Source organism: Lycorma delicatula, chromosome 10 (genome assembly GCF_047948215.1).
Source record: "Lycorma delicatula isolate Av1 chromosome 10, ASM4794821v1, whole genome shotgun sequence".
NCBI classification, from domain to species: domain Eukaryota; kingdom Metazoa; phylum Arthropoda; class Insecta; order Hemiptera; family Fulgoridae; genus Lycorma; species Lycorma delicatula.
Window position 1 is genome coordinate 22,898,455 of NC_134464.1, and position 26,110 is coordinate 22,924,564.

A 26,110-nucleotide genomic window follows, 5' to 3' on the forward strand; every position below is an offset into this window, starting at 1 on the left:
ACCCTTATTCTTTAAAGATTTCCGTGATTTTTTTTTTTATTTCGCAGTGGAATTGTCTTCATAATCCCGTCGTTATAAGTTTATTTTCAGGTAACGTAAATAGAATGTTTTTAAACAAAAGATTATACAGTATATTTTAATAAAATTTAACGTTAATTTAATAAAATTAACGTTAAAATTAATATTGCTCTGTACCATTATTTGTACTATATAGATCCACTTCACTGTGAACATAACTCTAGAATAAAGAAATGTTCATTGATTCTTCGAAATTTATTTTAAAAGCGATCGTTTTACATAATGGCAACAAATTTCCTTCTGTGTCGTTAGCTTGAGCAACGTGAAAAAACCTACGACTAATAAAAATCACGTTAGAAACAAACAAATTCAACAAGTAACGTTGAACTGTATATTGATATCTCATAGTTATTGAGTTATTAATGGGTTTGCACCTAGGCTACTGTACATTTTCTTGCTTTTTGTGCGAATGGGAGAATACAAATCATTAAAGCAGGAAGGAATGGCCAAAGCGTGAAACATTTACGCCTGAACAGAAAAACGTTGTACATCTTCCACTAATTAGCTCGAGATTTTTCTATCTACACTCCATATAAAACTAGGCTTTACAAAAACTTTGTTACGACGATGGTTAGAAAATGGTGTTGAATTTCATTATTTAGAAGAAAACTTCTCCGGTAAAATTAAGGAAGCAATTTTTATGGATTCCAAGATAAGAACTTTAATTAGAGACGGACAATTCCACCAACTCGAAAAATCAGCATGGACCTCATTTAAAAATGTTTTGCAAAACATTCTGGAAATCATAAATCTCCCCGACTATCGTGTTATTGTGGGTAAATTATCACAGCCATACAAAAATATGCGTTGTAATCCTACCGTACTTGCTTTTTTCCTGTTTACCCTCCGGGAATTATAGTTCAGGTATCACTTCAGAGGATGAATGAGGATGATATGTATGAGTGTAAATCAAGTGTAGTCTTGAACAGTCTCAATTTGACCATTCCTGAGATGTATGGTTAATTGAAACCCAAACACTTCTACCCTAATGAACGGCATTTGTATGTGTGTGCGTCTCCCTTAGCTTAGCACCGGAATGTACCGATGACTAGCGGAAAATCCCGATTCGTTAGTACATGTCTCGTGGTGGTCAGGTGTATACTTGGTACATAATTATATATCGATATACCGTATATATAAGAAATATATATCGAAGTTTTGGAAAAATTTACTACTTTTTAACCGATCCGAATTTTGGACGAAAATCGTAAATATGTCGAAAACGGTCGGTACTAGTGCTCTGAAAAAATTTTTCGATCTCCTAGACTATGATATGGAACTTCTACTCCCATTGGTACCCGTCGGATGATAATATTGTCAAGTGCCCCCGGGGCGCCGTTTGGAAATTGGGGAAGGGTGCGATGGGGTGCCACCGTAATATCTCGCCAACCGCTCGTCCGATTTTCGCAATTCAAACGGCATATGTATCGACAGGTCGAGCGCTAAGTGTTTAACGCATCAGGTAAACTCTTGATCGACTGGATCTTGATTATCCGGAAATTAAACCGTTTACGCCCTATGTTTTGATTGCACTTACCCATCGTAAAACGTACCGATCCGATCTTTCACTAAATACGCTCAAATCTGTGCGCTAGCACAGCTGTAAAGTATAATCTTATGAAGACTAAAAAGTATAAAATAAAAAATGTTTTAAACACCACTCTTAAATTAAACGCACGAAAAGGTAAAAAATAATTTTAAGACGATATCTCAGATTGGATTCAACATCAAGCTTTCATTGTGATATGTAAGATTATGTGAAATTAAAATTTGAAGCCATGACTTTCACATAATCTTACATATCACCATCAAAGCTTGTTGTTAAATCCATTCTAAGATACCGTCTTAAAATTATTTTTATCTTTTAGTGCGTTTAATTTAAGAGTGGTGTTTTAGAAAATTTTTTTTACATTTTTTTAATTTATTTATGTGATTGTTTTTTTCGTAAAATAATGAACTATAACCATGCAATAGACATCGGAATGTTTAGTATTAATTTCTAGAGTTAAATTTCTACTTTAACTTTCGTTATATCAAGCTCCATCATTTAAAAAAAGAAATATTTTTACACAATAGGTGATCAATTTTATAAGCCTAATAATCCCATTCTGAGACGTCGCCCGCCAGGGCAACCCACCCGAAGAAACCTAGCTGTGAAGGCGCGCCGTAGGCACCTGATACTATTATGTCCCTATTTGGATTCACATCTGGATCTGTTTCCGGCCCGTCAGTGATGAGCATGGGAAACGCTTCCACCAGCAGTCTTAGAAAACAGGTACTAACGACAATGAAGAACAAGAATGTTCGTAGATTAGTATTGGACGCTAAAGAGGAGTGTTCTTTGTCAAAAGAAAACTATCACATTTTGGGCAAGTTGAATAAATTGACCTGCTCGCGTGTATAATATTACATTTCTTAAAAGTTTATCTACGTATTAGAAAAAAAAAACTGTGAGTGACTGAGAAATTTTTTTTTCATATTTGAATTAACCGTTAAAAGTTCTATTAGGATCCCATATTTTATTTTTTGTAACAAAAAAAAATTAATTTTTTTGGTAATAGTTAAAGCCAAAAAAAAAAGTTTATAATATATAATAGATAGCAGCACTTATTTTAAGCAAAATTTACCAATTAGTTCAAATAAAAAAACAGATCGAATACACTACGAATTACATTACGTCTTGAATTCTTAGCAAATCTACGATTCGTTAGCTTTAAGTTGATAAAGTACATTAGTACATTACGTAATCATAGTAACCGAAAAGAAGCCTTTTTTTTTAAATGTATAGACAGAATTACTCGATGATATTTTCATAAAAACTATACTTTTCCCTCCGGATAAAAAAAAATATATATATACACTCGTATAATGTTGAATTTAACCACCGCTTTTAAAACAAAAAATTAAATTTATTTAAGATTTACCGCATATCACAAATTCTTTAATACTATTATTTATAATAAATAAATAATATTTACTTATAGTAGCAGAACCGTACGATAGACTGCGCATAAATTCCTATGTTCGTTAAAATAAACTACAGTTTGAACATTATTAAAATCGATTAGCTGATTACCAGACTACCTAGACAAATACACAATTTACTGGCTCGTGTTGATGTATCGAAATGTATTATTACGCTGCAATTATTACTTCCGTTTGACCGTCTACCGTTCATTAATATTAAAGAATTTCCACCGCTGGCGTTGTTCGAATAGATCGGTAATTAAAATGCAAGACTACACAACTGCGATCAATTTACTTACAAAACAAAAAAAATAAATATCGCTCGATATAGAAATAAATAAGGGAGGCGGTCTACATACACGTTTTATATTCTGCACAACGTACTATTAATTTTTGTAGCGCTAACGATTTATTATTATTATTATTATTATCCTTGCCATCATAAGGTAACTACTTCTATTATGCGGTTGCGAGTTTGTGTTCATGTTTACGATAGTAGATAGGGTCAACGAGGTATAATAATAACTTTAACCTTCTGCACTGATATCGACTTAAAAATTACTCGGCTATAGTATTTACCCAGTAGACGAAACTAACAATTATCAGTTTCAAAAACAAAATTATTTTAAATCAGAACCTGAAGTAGGTTTTATTACGATAATAGATAAGAATGATGAGTTGATAAGAAAGTAAGTACTGCTGTCTTGATAAAGGCTATCCCGGTCCGGCACTCAGAACAACCGAAGGAGTTCGGATCAATCCTTATTTCAAGTGTTAAGAGACTCTAAATAAAATTTAATCGGATTATAATTTCGAAAATTCATAATTAAATTTTGGGTGAAATAATAAAATTATAAAAAATTAACAATTAATGTAAACCACCTTACCAGCATGTCGATAAGTACTTTAGTTCTTTCGGCCTACCCGGAAGCCATCACCAGGAGTTAAAATTAATATATTTAAAGTTAAAAGTTAAAAAAAATCATAGTTAAAAACTTAAAAACAGTCATGACTGTCCCGGTCCTATTTGGATACTCTTTAGAGTATACTAGCAGGACCGGGACAGTCATGATTGTTTTAAAATTTTTAACTATGATTTTTTAAACTTTGGACTTTATATATTAATTTTAACTCCTGATGATGGCTTCTAGGTTAGCCGAAAGATCTAGAGTACATATCAACGTGCTATAATTTGGTATACATTAATTGTTAATTTATTCATTTAATATATACGCGGCACCATATTTGAGAAATTAATAAAATTATAGGAGGATATAATGAGAAAAATATACAGTCAGCTCACACTTTTAACGCAGCATGTAAAACACAAATATCCTCGTAGATGTAATGTATTAAAAAATACTTTTTAAAAACTTTTTATCAGAGATAACGATCTATTAAAAAAAGCTGACAAAAAAATTGTTATAATTTTCGGGTGCTGGTTCTTTCGAGTAAATAGTGGAATTATACATAAAAAATGTTTAAAACATTCAAAAAATCAATTTTTTTAAAACTTTGATCGGCTCTCCTAACCCAATATTATCCCCACAGTATTTTTATTATTTTTTTTTTTTGGTCGCTTGCACTACTACTATGCTTAAGAAGACAAAAAATATTCAGTTAATATACAATCCACCGGGTTAGTCTAGTGGTGAACGCGTCTTCCCAAATCAGCTGATTTGGAAGTCGAGAGTTCCAGCGTTCAAGTCCTAGTAAAGTCAGTTATTTTTATAGGGATTTAAATACTAGATCATGGATACCAGTGTTCTTTGGTGGTTGGGTTTCAATTAACCATACATCTTAGGAATGGTCGAACTGAGACTGTACAAGACTACATTCATACATATCATCCTCATTAATCCTCTGAAGTAATACCACGACGGTAATTCCCGGAGGCTAAACAGGTAAAAGGAAAAAGAAGTTAAACAATATACAATAAATAAAAAAAAGCTTTTTTTGATTTTTGGGGAAAGGAGAAATTTTGGTGCAATTTTTTTTTAAATTGGTAAGATAAGCGCCTATGTACTGAACTTAAAATAAAGTGGGGTTATAATTGTAACATTTTGAAAAAATTGACCCATAGAAACTATCTATCCCCTAGAGCTATTGAACCCAAAATTTCATCAATAAATTATTCAAAAATTTATCAAAATCAGATTATCAAGTCAAAAGTTATTAAGCTTAAACACGCAAACACGCGTACAGACATTACCTAACACTTTTTTTTTGTTTTTTGGGGTTCCTAGGTCATGAAATATCGAGAAATACAAAAAAAAAAAACATAACCAATTTTTTGACTGATTACTATACTTTCCTTCTTGCAGTGTAGGTCCAGAACTATGATGCCAGTAAGTAAAATGAATACAAATTCAATTAAAAAATTAATTTTAACTGAGAGATCTTCATTTAAAATGAACATATTATTAATAGATTATGTCAGAGTAAAAAAAAATTTGTCAGTTATAAAATGTTTTATTATACTGCACCAATTAGTATAAAAAATTTTATATGGACACCACATGACTTCCTTGAACGCCTATTAAATTACACACACACATTGTTTTTAAAATGAAAAATACATAAAATTTTATTTCATTAATAACTTCTGTTATTTTTTCATATTTCTTTAATTGAATTATTTTTTATCGTAAAAATGTTTTTACAATCAGAAGTTAATAATTATTAATAAATAAATATATTTAAATTAAAAAAAGATTTAAAAAAGTAGATGAAGTCTGATTCGAACCGATGTGCCTTCCTCTGATAAGATCCAAATACTTCATTAATTCAAATTTCATTTGGCTATAACTCTAGAACCAATGAAAATTACCATTTATGATATACCGATAAAAAGCTTTCAATGAGGGGCTCTTATTACTGTAGTTAAGAAAAAATCCAAAATTAAGATTGTTATTTGATTTTGAGCTTTTTTAAATACTTTTGGATCAGTCGATTGCAACCAAAAGGGGAGGTGCACACAATTAGATGTTACAGCAGTCCTAAATCCAAAATTTCAACATCCTACGGCTAATCGTTTTTGAGTTGTGCGAGATACATAGGCACATACGAACGTACAGCCATCACACCGAAAATTGAGAAAATGCATTCAGGGATGGTCAAAATGAATATTTTCTTCGAAATTTGAAAACCGAAATTTTTCACTATCACAATACTTCCTTTACTTCATATAATGAAGTAAAATATCAAATTTAGAAAATTGTACAATTTCAAAACAATCTACTTTTCGATGTGATACTATCACATTTTCCAAATAACCATAGACTGAAACTCAAAACTGTTTAATGAAAAGGGTACAGATATTATTATTTTAAGGCTAATTGAAAAATTTGACATAAAAACCGTCGGGCTCTGACAACCTAACCGAAATGGAAGCCACTTTGTATTTTTCACAGCTAATTTAAAAAGTACAGAACACCCCAAATAGTGGTCTCGTACCGAAAAATAGATAGTTTTGAATTTGGAGCATTTACTACATTGTTTTTTATACTCATATAAACAAATTATATATATATTTAAAAAAGAGAACGAACAGTTCGATTATAAACGAGCTGGTTGTACAAAGGAGGTTGCCCGCAATATGCTTCTAGTCTGTAAGCCTGGCAAAAATCTCGAGAACAGGGTAAAAAAAAGGGCAGCAGGTCACAAGGAAGACTGCCGAAAAGATGACTGGACCAAACTGAAGAGGCGAATGGAGAAAGGCTAGGCACATTGATTCGAATGGCAAAGAACTGTGAGTTATGGCGGGAAATTGTCAGCGGGATATCAATCGGGTCATCAGTTCTCAGACATGAAAGGGTGATGATATTATAAAGAAGTTACCATTGATTTGAACTCCTATAAAAGAGCGTAAGTATTAGTATTTCAAGAAAATTAAAACATTAATCTTATAAAACCTTCCCCTTCTATCGATGAAATTTTAAACATTTAATACGTGCACACGAACATTTGAAATGAAATTGTTCGGAACATACTTCATTTAAACTGCAGAAGGTGTTATAATTTATATTATTATAAGCAGTCTACAGCGATATGGTAAAACATGACGATGTCAAATTATCTGTACGAGTTCGAATCTTACAAAACAAAATTAAATATACTTTTTGTAGACTATTTCATTATCTTTTAATAATAATTATCTACTATAATTTATTATATCTTGTAATATAATAACCACGAGCTTAAATGATACAGTTAAACCGGGAAAAAGGCGATATTACTAACATCTACAGAATCTTTTTAAACTTTTTCTCTCGATAAAAATAGATAAATAGCATTTTAAAGTACGATTACTAAATACTGTAAATGATAAATAAACTACATAATAAGAGAAAACAAAATTTATATATCGAACCAATAACCTGTGACATTTATCATAGCAATAAAAAGCTATCGATATACATCGGCCGGCGAAATGTCACCCACGTTTTGCTTTCGATTTTAGATCTTATGAAATATTATTTGTTTTCGATTGGTATTTTCAATTTTTTTCTTTTAATTTGAGACCACTCTCCAGTAAAGTTGACAATTTTAATTAGTACCAGAATTATTATATAAAACGACCGCACATCAGATTCCAGGATTTTTTTTTACCAGTATGATTTTGTTGTCGATCAAATTTTTTTACGTTTAAACCTAGATTCAACGCTGTTAGTTTTAATCTATTCCGCTCGAGGAAGTATCGGTTAATGGGGTTTGATAAGAGGTGGAACCAGAAGTATAATATAATTACATTCTTCCCCACACTTCTGTTCAGCATGGTTATTATAGGTTACATAGTCTGATCTCTATCTGCGAGTTTTATTTTATAAAATAAAACTTAATTAATGCAAAAATGTACATTTTAATAATAATTAAATTTAGTTTAGACTTGTAAACGAACGCATGTAAAAGAGAGATTACAAAACGGTGGAAACAATTAAACTGATGTTGTGGAAGTAAACACACCTACTCGTCCGGTAAAACCACATAAGTTTTGAAAAGCTACATCTCAGTGAGTTTCGATGAACATCACAAGGCATACATAAAAAAAAATCCTAAAATTAATCGATATCCGCTTCTCTAGTAATCTATGAATTTCAGCAACTCTAAACCTATTTCAATCTATTTCGAAAAAAACATTTGTGAATGTAAACAAATCTGAACGTCATTAAATTTGACGTTTTTGTGAATAAAATTACGTACATTTCATCAGAATTAAAAAAAAAATCCCTTTCGGCACGCCGGAAGGCGGAGGTAGATTTCACCGGTGCTAAGTAGGGGATAAAAGATATTTCCACCTTAAAGTTAAGAAAAACTTTAAATTTACTCAATACGACAATAGTAGCACGTGAAAAAAGTTTCATATGTTTAGCATACGACAAGCCCCATCTTCGTACAATTCCAGCTACATTTTGGTCATCCCTTGCCGTAAGGATTGGTCATATAAAAAATTGTTTCAGACTAAAGTTTTAGCTAATGTTTAAAGACCACTTTAAACCGATTCGATACTGTGCCTATTAAGGGAGGTATGATTTTTTTGTCTTCGAAACCCCATTTTTCCTACCTCCTGGGCTAATGGTTGGTGATATCAAAAACTTTTACTTAGATAAGTTTTAGGCCCTTATCAAAATAATAGTAGGAACTTTAAACGAATTCGATATTTTACTTAATAAGAAAGTTATAGCGATATTTTGTTTTTTTTTCAAAAATGCCCCCCCCCCCCATGTTCTGATTTTGACCGTTAACGTACTAGACTGAGATTTTTGGACGATTTATTTTTAAGGAACAATTTAAAAGTGAATGGCGCAAAATTATAGCAGTTCTCGTGTCTACAAGTGAAATATATGTATATATAAAGTTTTGAGCTGACGATGATTTTGGGGTCTGGTGGATATGAAACGCGAAGATATATCGAAATTTTTGGAAGTCGAGCCATGATACCCGTTGCAATAGGTAGCTTTCTTATGAAATCTACCTAAAAGCAGAAAACAGAAAAAAAATTAAATAACATAATAATTAGGAAGAAATAACTTTGTTTCACTTAAAATGCTGAAGAAAATTAATAAGCTAAGAAAGAGAACCTGCTTCAACGTAGAGTCATATAATTTTTTTAAAAGAATAAAAGCTTTGTAAATAATAATGCAAATACAAAAAATAAAAATGCTGGAATTACGTCTATTGCAGAATTATACATTCGAGAAGTACACACATAAGAATATAATGATTTAGATCTAATTAGTTGAAAAGCGTAATTCATTTTTGCTTATTTCATATTACGAAATACAGTCTATCTGTTAACGAATCCCCACAGAAGCTCTGAAATTTTGAATGTACAGAGTAGTGCCTCTGGGGACCCGAGTGGGTTGCGACCTCCCTCATTCTGTACACAGGCCTCAGCCACACCCATAAGATATCGAACATGCACATTGCATACAAATCATTAGGCAGTTTACAAATAATCGAACAATATATAATCGAAGAACATTTATCAGTTTTTCTCTGATACATAAGGTAACTTTTATAGGTTTAAAGCATCCAGGAAGATTTCTCTAAATCTCTTCTTAGATTTTACAAGTAAGAAAGATGATTCCTTATTAAAAATATTATTTTAAGGAAGACTACGAGCAATTTTTTATGAAACTAATATAAGATGTGCCAACATTCCGATGAGAATTTTTTGGTATTTACGCCTAGAATTGAGACGCTGAAAAGTCGAAAATGGATAAATAAAGTAGTATCCGATCTCCCAGATAAAGAATCAGATTCGATAGTCCAGGTACCCATTTTGTGGAGTTAGAAATGGGTTAGGAGGGTATAAAAACTATTTCAGGCTGAGATTTACCTGCCACTCCTTAAATTTAAATCAGTGAAAACAGATAAATTTCGATCGGTGTCAGGTCATTAAAAAACTGCAAAATGAAAAAAAAAAATTTGTTGTAGTGAGAATGTAGCCTAGAAATGTTTTCAAAATGGTTTAAATTCTCGACCCAAGAGGTTATTCTGTACGCGATATTTACTTTACATTATATTGCACAATCCTTCACATTATATTTTAGTATTATACGAAGATAGCAGCCAAAGAAATAAAGAGGAAAACGTTTTAAAGAAAATAATAAAATAAATAGCTCGTGACGTGTTTATTTCCACCGCCAGATAGCTCATACATTTCACAGAAGAACAATTTGTTCGTTCAAAGGCAAACTTTGCCTTTTGCTGAAGTTAACTCCGATCAACTTTTTTTTAAAGAATAAAGTGTGTTAACCTGAATAGTGATTCATGAAAAGAGTTAAAGAATCGAACTTGTGCTTTAGTACCTTAAAATCATTTGAAACAAAAAGAACTTGGTTGTGTTTTATACATTTCCTTAAGGTGACTTCTGTTTTTAAGTCAATGAATTCCAGATGTACTCGTATATCTAGTTACGGACAAAGCTAAACCTAGCTACACGACTTTACTAAAGGTATAATAATTTCATTTCCGTAATGCACTTGCAAAACCATACAATTAAACTGAACATTAATGGCTGCTTTCGTCTTCAGAGCGATAAACTGTTCATCTATATCGTGGATTATGTGGATTCTCAATATACATTTACCATTTCTGGAAAAAGGTCAACGCGCTTTATCTTGAATAACCTTGAGTTTTTCATCATATCATACTGGATATCAACGATATCACAGAATCTTTCTTTGAGTAGAATCTTTAATTTTGGGAACGGCGCAAAATCACTGGGGATAAGTCGGATGAAAAATCAGGATTACCTAATTCGGATAATCGATTTTATAGCCAGAAACTCTCTCTCGATGAGTGTAGCTTAGACAGCCATTTTCTCGTGATGGTGACGGATGATATATTTAGATCATTCTTCAACTCTTTTCGTTCTTCTCTTTTAAAACCTTTTAACCTCTTCAACACTCATTATTCGCATACGTCTCAGATACCTTACCAAATCACACTATGTACATATTTGATTTTCTAATTATTTTTTTCCTTTTCTGCCCAGTTTTAGGATTTTTTTTCGATCTTCCCTTATCTTTAAATGTCTTATGCCCCTTACAGATACTCTACTTTTTCAGGACTACTTTTAACAGCTTTACCGTTTCAATAGAAGTTTTACCGATTTTCACAAAAAATTGATGTTAATGTAATTTGACCAATTACGAACCAAGATTACATGATTCCATCCAAATTACCAGACGGGCGATACTATGAATTTAACTGTCTCTCTAATTCGCTATAAGGAAAAATGATTTACCAAAATGAAAGCCGATTACATTATGACCATTAAGTTAAATACTGTATAAGTAAATGGGATACGCCTACAAATATTCCCTACGATGGGTGTCTCCCCTTCGATTTATTGAAAAATAAAATCTACTAATTTAGTAAGTATTTTTATATGTTTAGCCTCTTTAGGGCGTAGTATAAAAAAAGACATGTTACTTAAAAGTGGAGAGAAAAGGCGTTATCATTGAGTCAATCGTCGATTGAATTTTCTGATCCTGGTGCTTTTATTTTTAATCGATCTCCACACATCATCCGATACCTTAATTAATTTCCTTGTTGCACGTGATATGGATAAGCAAATGACCATTTTTATTTATAAATAGGAATGAAGAAAGTAATAGAAACGTTTTCGCTAATTCACAAAAAAGAATAAAGAACATCATTTTTGTTATTATTTCATCGTTTCAGTGAACAATATCTATAAATTTAACAAAACATCTTCAAAACAAAATATAACATAAATAAAAAGTAGAAAATACCGAGAATATATGTCGATTAAATTTATTAAATAGAAACAATAAAAAAAAATTAAAAACATTGTTTAAACAATGAAAAGAATATCTACAACAAAAGGTACCAAGAAACGTACATTCATTTCTACCAGAAAATAAATTTAATATGTAAAATAAAAATATAAATTCCGGCCTCCGTAGCGCGAGTGATAGCGTCTCGGCCTTTCATCCGGAGGTCCCGGGTTCGAATCCTGATAAGGCATGGCATTTTTCATACGCTACAAAATTCCATTTCCATATCCCACGCACAAGCTTTAAGCTTATGTGGCGATATCATCAAGCAAAAGAAATATATATATATACAACAATTTCTATAGAAAAATAGTTAACGATACAATCAACGTGACTTAAAATCGAAACGGGCGCATAACGTGTCCACGTGAAAAGATTACATTGTTCAGTCGATCTTAGTTATAAATTTTCATAATACATCAAACCCTTTTTCCATCTCCAATGAATGAAATTGCTCGATGTTATTTTAAAAATAAATATGTAAACTTAAAATTATTGTTTAATATCGATAAAGTCAAAAAAAAAATAATAACTGGCACTACAACCAACGTGACTACGAAAACACAACCTACGCACAGTAAACCCCCCTGTTATGAATCTTATTTAATTTAAACAACCTTTTAAAATCGTTTTCAATATGACAAAAACATAATAATTCCATTACTTCATTAAATAAGCATTTACGTAACAGTCAATATATATGTAATTAATACATATTCTAACAGATGTAATAATTACATTGATTTAAATTCTATACTTTTAATTTATTTAATACTACAATAATAATAATAATTATTATTAATATTAAAATATTTATTACAAAAGTAGAAATCAGCTCTTTATTATTGTAATCAAATTACGTACAAATTTAATTAAATCAAGTGTAATATTTTATTTAAACTTACATTTATTTAATTCTACTTTCCCAGACAATAAACAAATAGATGGGAAAGTATGATGATCATGTCAAAAATGAGGTATTGGGTTTTTGCAAATTTTTACTTTTTAGGGATCAACTGATTCATTTAGACCAAAAAAATATATATGTATGTGCTTACATGATGGGGTAGTTGTACTGCTTTTGGCCTAATATCTCAGGACTGACCAAACCGATTTTCTTCAAATTTGGCTCAAATATTTCAACATTTATAGCACAGCATTGATCATATTAATTTTTTTTTAATTCGCTAAGGATGTAGGGGATGTCGCATTACGGGAGTAGGAGGATATCGGAATCAATTTCGATTTTCTTCAGAGAGATTTTAGAGACATCTTTATTAAAACAAATTTGTTACATAGGATACATATATTTTTTCTTTTAATTATTTTGCTCTATCTCCCTTCGGTTTAAGTATTTTTCCAAACAACTTAGAAAATTTATACTTATATAGAGCTATCAATAAATGTCTATAACTTTTTTAAATTATAGATCCCTAGGACTAAAACGCAGTAAGTTTTTTTGGAAATTTTCTTTTTCTTATTTTATCCTTTATTAAGAGTGTTAAATTTAGAGAAAACTTTATTTAACCAAACTTTTTAAGTTTAAGCTATAAATAAATATTTTTAGAAAAGTTTTATTTAAAATCAATTCCCCACCTCTAAAAAATATATATTCAGTTTTTTCGGCTCTATTATTTTAAGTTTTATTATTAAAAAAGGTTTTTTGTATTTTTTTTTATCACTTAAAAGGATTAAAATTAAAGTAGCTTTGCCTATGAATATTATATTCCGGACCCGAAATGAGAAGCAATTTTTTTTTTTATTATTTTCATAAAAGTTATACTTTATTTTTTCAATATTTTTTAACAATTTTCTTTTAAATTATTTATTTTTACTTCCTTGTACAAAGTAAAGGAAATAATGTGACCACGAAAAATTTCGGTTTTCAGATTTTAACGGAAATATCCATTTTGACCATCCCTGAATCCATTTTGACTAGTTTCGACGTGACGTCTGTACGTACGATGTATGTGTGTACCTATGTATGCATATATGTATCTCGCATAACTCAAAAACGATTAGTCGTAGTAAGTTGAAATTTTGTATTTATGGCTGTTGTAACATCTAGTTGTGCGCCTCTCCTTTTGATTGCAATCGACTGAACCAAAAGTGTCCAAAAAAGCTCCAAATCCCCAAAAAATTGGATTTTAGATATTTTCTTAAATGCAGTAATAAGCCCTCATTGAGAGCTTTTCAACGATATATCATAAGTGGTACTTATTTTCTTGGTTCCAGAGTTATAGCCAAATAAAATTCTAATTAATGAAATAAAATTATTTTAGATTATTTGGAACAGTAAAGTTATGCGTAACAGTAAAGTTATGCAATACTTTGCCAGCTTTTTTAGAAGAGTATAAACTAGGAATATATCACTGCAAAGCACCCTTGAGTTTATTGCGTGTCGTTTTGCGTTTTTCTTTCAACTTGACGAAAAATGTTAAACACCGTATTTTTTTCCAGGAGATTTTAGAAAAAGTAAAAATTAGACGGCTATTAAAACAACTGACAACGATAATAGTTTTTTCATTTAATCTTTATCAATCACTCTGCTGAATTTTAGATCAACTCGTTCAACTACACACAATTTCTACTGAATATACATCTTATTGCAATTAGTGGAATACCAATTTTACTTTCTTACTGCAAAGGTTTATCATTAATTTAATAACCCATGAAAATACTTCTATTTAATTAATATATCTAAATTTAAAAAAAAAAATGAAAATAATAACGTAAATAAACATGAAATCTCTATCATTATTCACAAATGTAGTTTACTGTAGATTATATCGATCACCTGAAATGTGTGTCTTACAAAAGCGCGGGCTTTTTTTTCATAAAATAGTTTCAAATCTAGTCCACCACTTATTATTTTATTTCGATTTAAAATTGAAAAATGCCCGTCAGATCGTAGAATGCGTTTCTTAAAAAATAAAAAAGTGATGGATGTTTCAAAAATTGTTTAATGGAACTGGGATTCTGCAGAATGATAAATAACAAATTTTTATTGTGGTCGCTTATTTTTAATGACAGTTTAAATCTCACCTTTTCGAATATCTTCTGAAAACCGTGTTTTTTTTTTCTATTTTAACGCCGAAATAAAGAAAACGAAAAAAGACATAAAAGTAGTGTTTCATACATTTTACGCAGAAAAGATTGACGATTCTAATGGTGTAATTTTATTCTTTCCACCGCTTGTTTTAAAACATAGCAACATGGCAAAATCACCAGATAAATTACAGCACTTAGTGTAATGTGACTGCGTGAACAGAATTACGATTAACTGCTTATGCGTTTATTTTGGAAAAATCAAACTCTGATGAATTTATAAACGGACACCATTGAAAATAAAAAAGGAAAGAAACAGTTGTGAAGCGAGTTAAAAAGTTTCTCAATATAATTTCTGTTCATGTAAGGACCCTTTCGATATAGTCAATTTTAATATTAAAGGTAACGCAAGATAATTAAAAGATCTTTTCAAAGAAATTTGGGAAACTAGACTAACAAATAAGTTTTTACTTAGTTCCCACCTCTTTTCTTATCAGGAAAACATTAAAGTTGTATCGTAAGAGAATTTTTTACAACTCTTGCTGGGAATGATGAGCGGTTTAAGAATTTAATCATATAATGGTATTTTAGATTTTATGTTTTCACAATTCCACCTTTTTTTTAACCTCCTGGACCACCGTTAAATACTGCTTCAGAGGATGAGATGAATGATTTGTAGCGTGTGTGAAAATACCATGCTTGACCGGGATTCGAACCAAAGACCTCCAGATGTGAAGGCCGAAACGCTACCACTCGCCCTTAGCGGGTATAAAATTAGTATTGTCGTTTCTGGGATAATGAAACCTATACGTTATTGAATTTCCTCTAAAACCCTAAAAAAAAAAGCATTGGACCCTACTCTTCAACCGTCCAAGACGCTGGACTTCTAGTTTACTTTTAAAAACCTCCTAAGAAATTATTTAACAATCGTCTTGCTATAAGAAGATAAGAAGATCAGCGTAACTAATGGTTCCAGTAAATTTTATAACACAAATGAAATCTTCTCCACTATGAATATGTTAGCGAATTTTTTTAAGAAAAAAAAACGTTTTTTCAGTATTATAGGCACTAAGATCCCTTGATCTTAATAGTCCACACCTCTTTTTTTTAGAATGACTGTTGAAAAAACACTGTCTGCAGGAGCAATTTAAACGATTTACAGCAGTTCAAGCTGAAAGTTAACAATGCTCTCCAGAAATAGACGAGAGAACATTAAGAAAAGGTAAACCGTATCATTAAAATAAATATACAGTCATCATTTCTAACTCTTGTTATAAACAAAATAGTCTTTAATTAAATAATAAGTGACGGTCCACTTTTAAGATGAAATCTGTAAATGCAGTTAAAATTTTATACTTTTTCGTTAACGTTCGAAAAGTGTTGGAACTACAAATCTTGTATTTGCTGTTTGTTATGTTAGAACTACAAACGCAACGATAAATGCTGTAAAATATCCGTATTTGTTTTAAAAGTAAAATAATAACGATGTCATAATTTATTACAACTCTCGTAATTCAATAGAAATAATTTAACTTGTCGACTATCGTAACGAAATGATATTGTCTTTGTCTCTCATCAGGAAAGTTATAGGTTCGAATCCCTATTAGCCTTCATATTTTTCATAAAAAATATTTCTAGAGTAAACCTCGATTATACGCGGTAAATTAATCTTCTAAGAAATAAACAAGATTACATAAACAACTAAGTAAACCTGCAATATTTTTTTTTACATAAATCTGTTATTTATATCCTTTAAAAATTTACGTTTCCAAAAGTTTTTGTAAAAATATATAGATATACAATGCAACTTAATATTTTTGTTATATGAAAAAAATAGTGGTTCTAATGACTTAATCCATTTATCTAATGGTTCAATATTACTTAGTGCTACAGAGAGCATATAGAGAACGGGAGTAAAAAACTTAAGTAATCTTTTTTTCCATAAGATAAGGAATCTTTAAAATAATGACAGTAACTTTTTCAAGAAGAGAAGAACCTACCGGGCACGCTGATGTACAGTCCCGCATGTAGATTTACTTAAACAGAGCGTAAACGTTTTTTTTTGTATTTAAAAAATTCGATAGAATTTAAAAACAAATTTCAAACGCATAAATTTTATTATACATTTTTCTTAAAGGTTTGACATCATTGAAATGCAAATAACAGTGTCGTTTTCACTTAAACGTTTGTGTATGCTCGTTGATAAAACCGTAATAATTATAGCTATAAAGTAAAAAAAAAAGACATAACCATTCATAAAAAAAAAGCATTCCACGCCAAGTTTACTACGGAAAACGGGTAAAGTGGCTCTCGTCGCGTCTTCTTCTTTCAACTAAACACATTTCAGCTTACCAGCACGTCAAGCCACCACCGAAAGGCAGGTAAAAGAGACGCCTTCACCGCAAGGACTGATTTTATAATGAACATCATTACACTAAGAGAAATTAACTGTGATCAGTCCTCTGTTGCTTTACACGGTCAATATAATTAATACATAATGAATTATATGAATACACACTGTCTTTGATCACTAGGGGAATAAACTTAAATATGAATGCATATATTTAAAAAAATCTGACAACACGTTGGTACGTGTTGCCTATAACTGCGGGTTGTTTTTGATGCACGGCTTACGCACACATACTCACACGTTTTAATTTAAAATATTTATCATTTTATTTAAATATAATATTTTTTCGTTTATTTAATTCAATTATTCTAACTAAAGCGCGCGCGCATACCGTATTTAATTCGCGCAGGTGTGGCGGTACTAGCGGCGACGGTCGGCACTAAATAAATTAATGTAACTTCTTACACACAACAAATTTCGCCTGTACGATTGACAGACTAGTGTAGCCGCGAGGCTTAACACACCAGGTACGAAATCAACCGGGCGATCAAGTTCGAGAAGCAGCCAGGTCGAATTACTTTTTTACCCTTTAAATATTATTAATTTATTTAATTCTATCGCTCACCTGTGACGTAACAACATAGCAGTAATTTAGAGAATTTTTTGAGGATGGGAGTGCGATTTTGCAAATACTGTTATTTTTTAATTGTTAACAAATGTGCTTAAGAAAAATATGACCTTAATTAGGCAACATCTCGAGATACTGAAAGTGACCATGCTCTACAGCCTCACCCTCTTGACCTTTTAGTTGAAAATTTAATGGCATCAATGCTCCATACATAAAAGTAATCTGACCAAGTTTGGTGAATATCGCTGCAGTAGTTCTGGAAATATAAGGTGATTTAGAGGCCAGCGCCGAATACACACGTACATACGAACTTTAATATCCCGAAAATTTCCATCCGGTTTTTTTTTGTTTTGTTTTTTGGGTTCCTTGGGTGTCAAAACGTCCAAAAGATCCAGTGAAATTCGCATATGCCCAAATTAGACCGATTACAATAGTTTTCCTTCTAGAGCTATAGCGCTATCTAGACGGTAAAGTAAAATGGATTCAATAGGATTGACGTATGATGCAACCATACGTCACAATAGGGTTGACGTTCAATAGGACTGACATATGGATATCACGTCTAAATTTGACTATACGTTTGATATTGGAACCATCGCGCCAAACATTGTTTACTTTTCTATTTCTTTCATTTGATAACAGAAAGCAATTCAGTTACAACGAAATTTTTTCCAGCAATGTTTTCTTTTTTTACTTCCTTATAATACAAAAATGACAGTTCTAGATTAATTTATTATACCAGAAACGGAAATATACATTTTTTCTTATTAAAACTGTTGTAACTTTAATCTCTTCCGTCAGAAATTTAAATTCAGCTTTATTCAAAAATAAATGCTAAAGAAAATGTTTGTTTTAGAAATTGTACTCGGTATAGACCTATTTGAAAAACGGGCAATAAGTTGTGTATTTTTTTCAGGTGTTCAAGTTAAAATTTTACTTAAGTAAAGTCCTTTTTTTAATGTACAGACGATTGTACTAAATAAATTTAAAAAAGAAACGCATAAATTTTTAACGAAGCTGAACTGATGGGCTACGTGATTCTAAACTTACGTTTCAACTTTCGTATTCCGCACACGTCGGATGCAGCTCTGGGGCTGACTAAAAACAGTGACCGGAGTAGACATTAGTATTAACGACACGAAAAATCTCGACATTTTCAGTCCAGCCACTGTATTATCCGATGATGCAGAAGGCTAACAGTTAAACACCCTGTCGTTGAGTCAATACTCGTACCGATATAATAACAAAGTAACTTGATGAGTCGTAAATAAATGACCTAAATCGCTATATTTTTCTTATCTACCCGGTTTCTCAGCAACGGGTATAACTAGAAATTGAAAAAAGTAAAATTTTCATAAAATGTCTGTGTAAAGAAGGAGATAAATTTAGAAAAGCGATTCGAGAATCTAAGTTTCCAGAGAGAAAGAAAAAGAAGGTTATAAACCTGAACAGATGGACGGAAGAAAGGCGACAACACAGCAAAAAAATAAAAATCCTTTCGGAAAATAAAAAGAACTCAAAATTAAGCAAACGTGATCCGTAGTAGAACAAAAAGAAAAAATGTTCAGTTCGGATACCATAAAACAAATGATATCTTGATGGTACATCCTAAAAACGTCCTATATAGGACGTTTGCAAATCTTGCACACTGTAACGTGTGCAAGATTTTGTGGATAATCGGAAGATAACTTGAAATATCTGTAGGATATCATGAACATTCCGAATCAAGTTTTACTGGTATACTAAATTCTTCCATAAGAAGGACAACCCTGTGACATTCTAAAAAACCCTCCAAAAAAACAAAATGTCTTCCGACAGATAATGTTTTACTCTTTTATCTAAAATAATAAAATCAAGACGTAGATGAAAATTAAATATAATATTAAAATCCTTGACTATATTTTACTTGATAAAATAATTAATTTTAGTATTCTTAAAATTGAAAGAAACTATTATGAAACAAAACATTTACATCAGGGTTCCCCCAAAATTTTGAAATTGAATTTCCCTGACTAAAATAATCACAATATAGATGAACTCTAACGATATTTTTCAAAATAACGTTCAAATTAACTCATAAATGGATCGTTTAATCCATTATGTGCAACGATATTTATACAGAGGTTTCTAAAATAAACCAGACAATTATAATTTTTCAATTTGGAAATTCAAAAAATGGAGATAATTTTACACTATCATCAACAAAAAATTAATTTTAATGTAATATGAAAATATATTTCACAGTAAACGTATTTTAATTTTACTCACAGAAATAATTGGGGATGTATAATACACGAGTCCTAAGACATTTCTCGTTAAAAACTTTTAAATATTCGTCTCTACTCGATTCTAAAATGTTCAACTCGCCTCGAAGATTACTCAAAAAGTTCGAGTACTTGTACACCCATAATATTAATCCTGGTAATATAGTATTCATCCTGGTAATATTACCAGGATGAATACTTACTTATTCATTGTATAAATTGTTAAATATGCAAATTTGCATCCTGGTTAAGAAAAAAAATCAATTCAATCCAATCGATTTCATTTGTTCTGACTAGACCTTTATCAAATTTGAATTAGATTTGATTGGATTTAATCGGTTGCCAACTGAAGAAACCTGTTGAATCCAGCCGAATGTTACTGAAAAATCACCAAATACGATTCGGGTAGAACATTCGTCAATTCAATGAGATTTCAAAAAGATTTGATTGGATTCAATCGAACAGTTTCCTAAATTTAGGAAAGCCTGCCGAACTTGACAAGACTCATGAGAAAAGAGGAAACGCTCTCCAAAAACTCGACATCTGATCAGTGTATGGATCTGGATTTTTTGAAACCACTAAAAATTGAAAGATATGATATTAATAATTTTTAATATTCGAAGGTTATAAATTGAATAAATGATTTTTGATGTTCAAAGATCGCTGAAGAATCCAGATTCGTGCAGAAACCTCAATCTCAAATATATATTTTATTATTGTACATTTCAAACTTGAATCAGACATATAATTTACGAAAAGAGTTTCTACGAAATTTTCTTTTTGTTTTTCAATGATTGAAGCCTTTTCATTGATGAAAATACATAAGTAATTGTCATCTTTTAGTAAATTTTCTGCTCAAATAAAATTTATCACGTTTTCCCTGACATATTACAAATAGATTTTCTTGACTTATAGTGATTTTTCAAAACCTTCCCTGAATAAATAGAAAATTCCCTGACTTTTAAGATCTAGGGGAACCCTGTACATCGGTGAAAGTTACAAAATAAAAATGTTGGAAAATCAAAGAATAAAAGCTTTCGAAATTTTAATGTAAAAAAGGAATTTAGAAATTATACACCTTCGTACCATAAAAAACGAGAAATCTTAAGACGTTATGAAATGAGGAATGTGTATGATGGAATGAATCCATCAAAAAGTAAGAACAGTTTACTAGATTCAAAACTGGACTGTCAGATCATAAATATGTCTGGCGCCCAAAAATATGAATTGTGTAGACATAAAGAAAATTAATAATGTTAACTTATCTTTGTATTTATATTATGAACATACAGTCTTTGTTAAAATTATTTTGTTCTTAAAAAAAAAATAACAATATATATATATATATATATCAAACCGAACAATTGAACTGTTTTCTTATAATTCAACACAAAACTTTGAATAATAGGAAATGGTAAGAAAGCGCCTTATTGTTTCTGTTGTCATTTTTAATAAAAATGGTTTATTTGAAAAAATTTTCCCAACAATTTATTTAAAATTAAAAGATTTTTTTTATAGAAATAACACTACTATTTATGAATTTTTAAATATACTAATTAAAAACTTTAAAAGATATCCCGATTTTCTGCTTTTTCGATTAACGTAAACATAAATATATGTAGAAATAATTTCCATAACACCTACTGAATTGTTACTTATTTTGTAGTAATTTTTTTATATTTAATACCTTAATGTATTTTTTTTTTTGCTTGATAATATCTCCACGTAAGGTTGAAGCCTGTGCGTGGGATATGGAAATGGAATTTTGTAGAGTATGAAAAATACCTGCCTGACCGGGATTCGAACCCCGGACCTTCGGATGAAAGGCCGAGACGCTGCCACTCCGTCACGAAGATCGGCAAATTTATTTACCTTAATATTATTTCATGTGTTTATACGTTGTTGATGTTATTCTGTTCAGGGTTTTACGATGGTTTTTCTTGAACCATCCAGGATAATATTGTAGCAGTTTGTTTTTATTAATGAAGTACTAAGTACTTCTGAAGTGATCTATACAAAATAAATTATGTTATGTACCGAACAGAACAAAAGATTATTTATTTGTAAAACAACATACAAAGCTCTTGGGCCAAGTTTAGTTAAGGATTCCATATTAACTAAAATTAATTGAACAATAAACTGGATCATAAACGGCAAAGATAAAGACATATGTACACATAAAAAAACGCAGCAAAACAATTCGATTAAAAAGTATAAAATAATCCTTTCCCCCGCCCCCCAAAAAAAAAACAGAATCCAGATTAAAATACAAAAAGTAATAATAGTAAAACAAAACTATTACAGAAATATACAAATAAAGCTTTTTGTTGGCATGCTGATAATCATACAATGCATCCGGTTGAGTAAAAAAAAACAATAGAAAATTTTACTCCTCGCTTATCCTAGTAATCCTGGCATGGGATTCCAATTATTGTCGAAAAAGGTATAAATTAAAGGTATAAAGGTACAATTTTGGATAATAACTAGTCTCCAATATTTTCATCTGTTTGTTTTTGTCATTAAATATATATTACAATCCTCGGTAGACATCAGAAGCCAAATTATGTTACGAAGTTTGTTAGCAATCATTTTATACTTTGTATACACACACACACACACACACACAAACGTAAATTATAAATATGTTACAAATGGAAAAATATCGGTTTGAGATTTTAGTGTTGTCATATTATTTACATATTCAAAAATAATTGTAGAATTAAGAAAAAAAAGTTATTCTTATTTTTAATCTTTCTGACAAAAAATTGTTTCTGTTTACATATGAGAAATGCAACAGTGTTTTCACGTTAAAAAAAATAATAACTAAAAAAGAGGGAAAAGAGACATATATCATTGTATAAAAAGACCTTCGTGTACTTCACTCGCTCCATGAAAAATTACTGTAAAATGAGAAATATTAACAAGCAACATTATTTAAAATTTATGCTGTCCTTAAAAATAATGATGGTAGTGCATTTAAAAAAAAAAGTTATTATCAATAATGATAATAACAGTAATGAATAATAAATCACAATAATAAAAATATTGCGTTCTGTACAACAGCATACGCATAATTACCGACAGGTTTCCATAACAGTAAACATTGCATAAAAAATTCAAGAGACTGTAACAAATAGACTTTGTGGGTATTTTAGGCGTTCATGAGATAAAACTACCTTATCGATACACGGCAAAATGTGTTATTGTGTTAATTATATAATCTGATAAAAGTACCTCTACATAAACTTGAAAATCGTTCCATGTAAAAATGTTCGTTGTCTTTTCAGGGAGTACGTAAATAAAGTAATAAACAATAATACGAGCACAAACAGTAAGTGTATATAAACTGTACAAACGAGTTGCGTACTATCACTGATGGTGGGATGATATACGATATGGTAAAAAACAAACCCTAGCCGGTGGCATCTTCTCTCACTGACAGCCCCGTACGACTCCCTCGTCTTACGGCAACTCTGTATGGCGTATGGCGGCAGTGGGCTTAAAGCTTAGTATTCGAGTCGGAGTCGCGACCCCCACCGCTACGACACCACACCTCACCGTCGCACTACTACTCGTCGCTCGCTCATCCAGAGATCGATATTAACTCCATAGAGGTATACAGTAACCGAGTATTACACACGCGACTTTAAACACAAATGCATAACGTACCGAAAAATACTAACCGCGTTCATGAATACGCTGTTAGTTAGTAATCCGTCTTACAGATAGCGATATTTACACTTTAGTATCCTTATTTATAGGCCTAATATACCTTGAAACTCATTTATCTTAATTGCTATGCGAGAGAACGATTATGCAGTTAGAATTAACCTCTGCTTTGTAACACACGCTCCTGGATAAAAAAATAAGTAGCGATCGTGGAGGATGTTTTGCGAGAAAAATCTAAAAACTTTGACATCCAGTTACTTTATTTACCGTTTGGATCGCTGACTGCAAAATAATTTGCTATATAATCAAACCGTTCTACGATGTTTATCAATTCAACACTACTGATGACGTTATTTAAAAAATGTCTAATCCCTAACGGAAATCTTTTCAGATGTATGATACGAACGAAATAAATCATTTATTTATATATATATATAATTATATTATTATATTAACTTGTGTTAATATTTTATATTAGAACAAGATCCATAGCTGTTTTGGTCATCAGTATTTAGCTAAAGCATATCTAGCTGTGGTCAATCTGAGGCAATAAACAACTACCAAACCTTTATTCAAATACCTGTTCTGAAATTTTCTAATTCAATAAAAAATAATTATAAAAATAAACAAATCTCTAGTTCTCTGAACTTAAAAATGGATTGCGCTTGTGTATGTAATCAATTGTTTATAATATAAAAATATGAAAGCGCATTTAAAATTGTTTTAAAAAGATCCATGTATGTAAAACTTTCAGAAGATTGGAATAGTACTAGGTTAAAACAAGTTTTTTTTCACAATAATGAGTCATACCATATTTCTATGAATAATTTTCTGATTTCTAAAAATTAAACTGATGTAAAACTTAAAGTGAAGTAATACGACCAAAACATACATTATTTTATCTACACAATCAAAATGACTTCGATGGTACAATTAGCTTATACTAAAATTCAAAGTATTTAGTAAATGGAACTACAACCAGTATAAAGTGATTTATAAAAAAATTTAGCTACATCTTATGCTATTTTAACACAAGTCGATGTCTAGTTTTTATTTTTTTTAATTCAGCTTACAATAAAAAATTATCAATTTTAAAATACCACAATTTTCACAATCTGATACTTATAAAAATGAAACTAGCAAAGATTACATATCAACATATCTAATGGTAAAGTGTTTTGGTACAGAGAAGTTAGACTACTGAAAATATAATAATTGCAGCAGAGTTAAATTTATATATTTTTCATAACCAGGAATTCTTTATAGTTACAATGCTAGAGCTCATTGCTATTTGTGCAGCAACAATTTGGGTTGTAGAAGCACATATAATGCATCACATTGCCACAGTTCAACTAAATAATTGTCTTCAGGATAAGATCAACAAGTACTGCAAGGAAGAGCTTTTAGACAAGTACATAGTCACTTTCATAAGGAAGACATATAGCTGACATCTGCAATATGTCTTAGAAAGGGTCTAGCGTTAAAAGAATGTTGTAAATATTCAGAACCTCCAGCTGTGACTTCTGCTGCCCTTCTGATTACGTTGCACCACACTGTGGTGCACGGTAGTCACACTAACACTAACCATTTTATAAGAACGACCCAGTTAAAACAAGAGAGTGAATACAATTTTGTATTGCCCAAGTTTCTGTGTTTTGGCATTCAAACCATTAAATTGATGGCAACGTTCTACCAGTCTATTCCAAAAAATAAAAGTATAATCACACTTGCTTATTCTTTCAACCCACAACAAAGTATACAAGCTGATAAATGAGCTGATGTATTTTTTAAAAGTTTTTTTTTTTTAATTTACAGACCCAGATCCTACCTGTTTGTGATATAAATTCAATTATGGCTAGAAACAAGATTTTTTAAGAGGTCCTTCTACCTCCACACATGTTAATTATTAGCATAAATACCAAGGAAAAATTCCAGAGAATATACTATTTCACAATAGTATGACACATCCTACATCAAGTAGATAACGATCAAGGAGGTACCTATTGTTCATTATTGGACGTGGATTAATCATAGATACCCTTGTACTAAAGGGTATCTATTCTGTTTTTAATGGTCTCAAAAGAATAGCAACATATTATTATTGAATGCAAATTCCATTTTCGTGCAGAGGTGTGAAGACTTCTAAACTGGTCAGAAAGATTCTGATGATCATGAAATACCAAATTAAACTGTCTAGCCAATTGTTACTTTATATGAAAGATAATAAATAAAATTGCAATTTATATAGAAGGCTCCTTAAGACTGCTTCTTTATTCAAGTAAAAGATTTAAGTTAA

The 26,110-nt window shown here is 30.7% G+C and overlaps 1 protein-coding gene across 1 annotated transcript in view; it reads right to left on the reverse strand.

Annotated features, from left to right (window-relative positions):
• Positions 1-23,573, reverse strand: part of LOC142331341 (popeye domain-containing protein 1-like) — a 94,524-nt gene extending 70,951 nt beyond the window's left edge. Inside the window, exon 1 of the mRNA XM_075377167.1 lies at positions 23,380-23,573. The gene's annotated coding sequence lies outside the window, so the exon portion shown is untranslated. The remainder of the gene's footprint in view (positions 1-23,379) is intronic.
• Between the last annotated feature and the right edge of the window lie 2,537 nt (positions 23,574-26,110).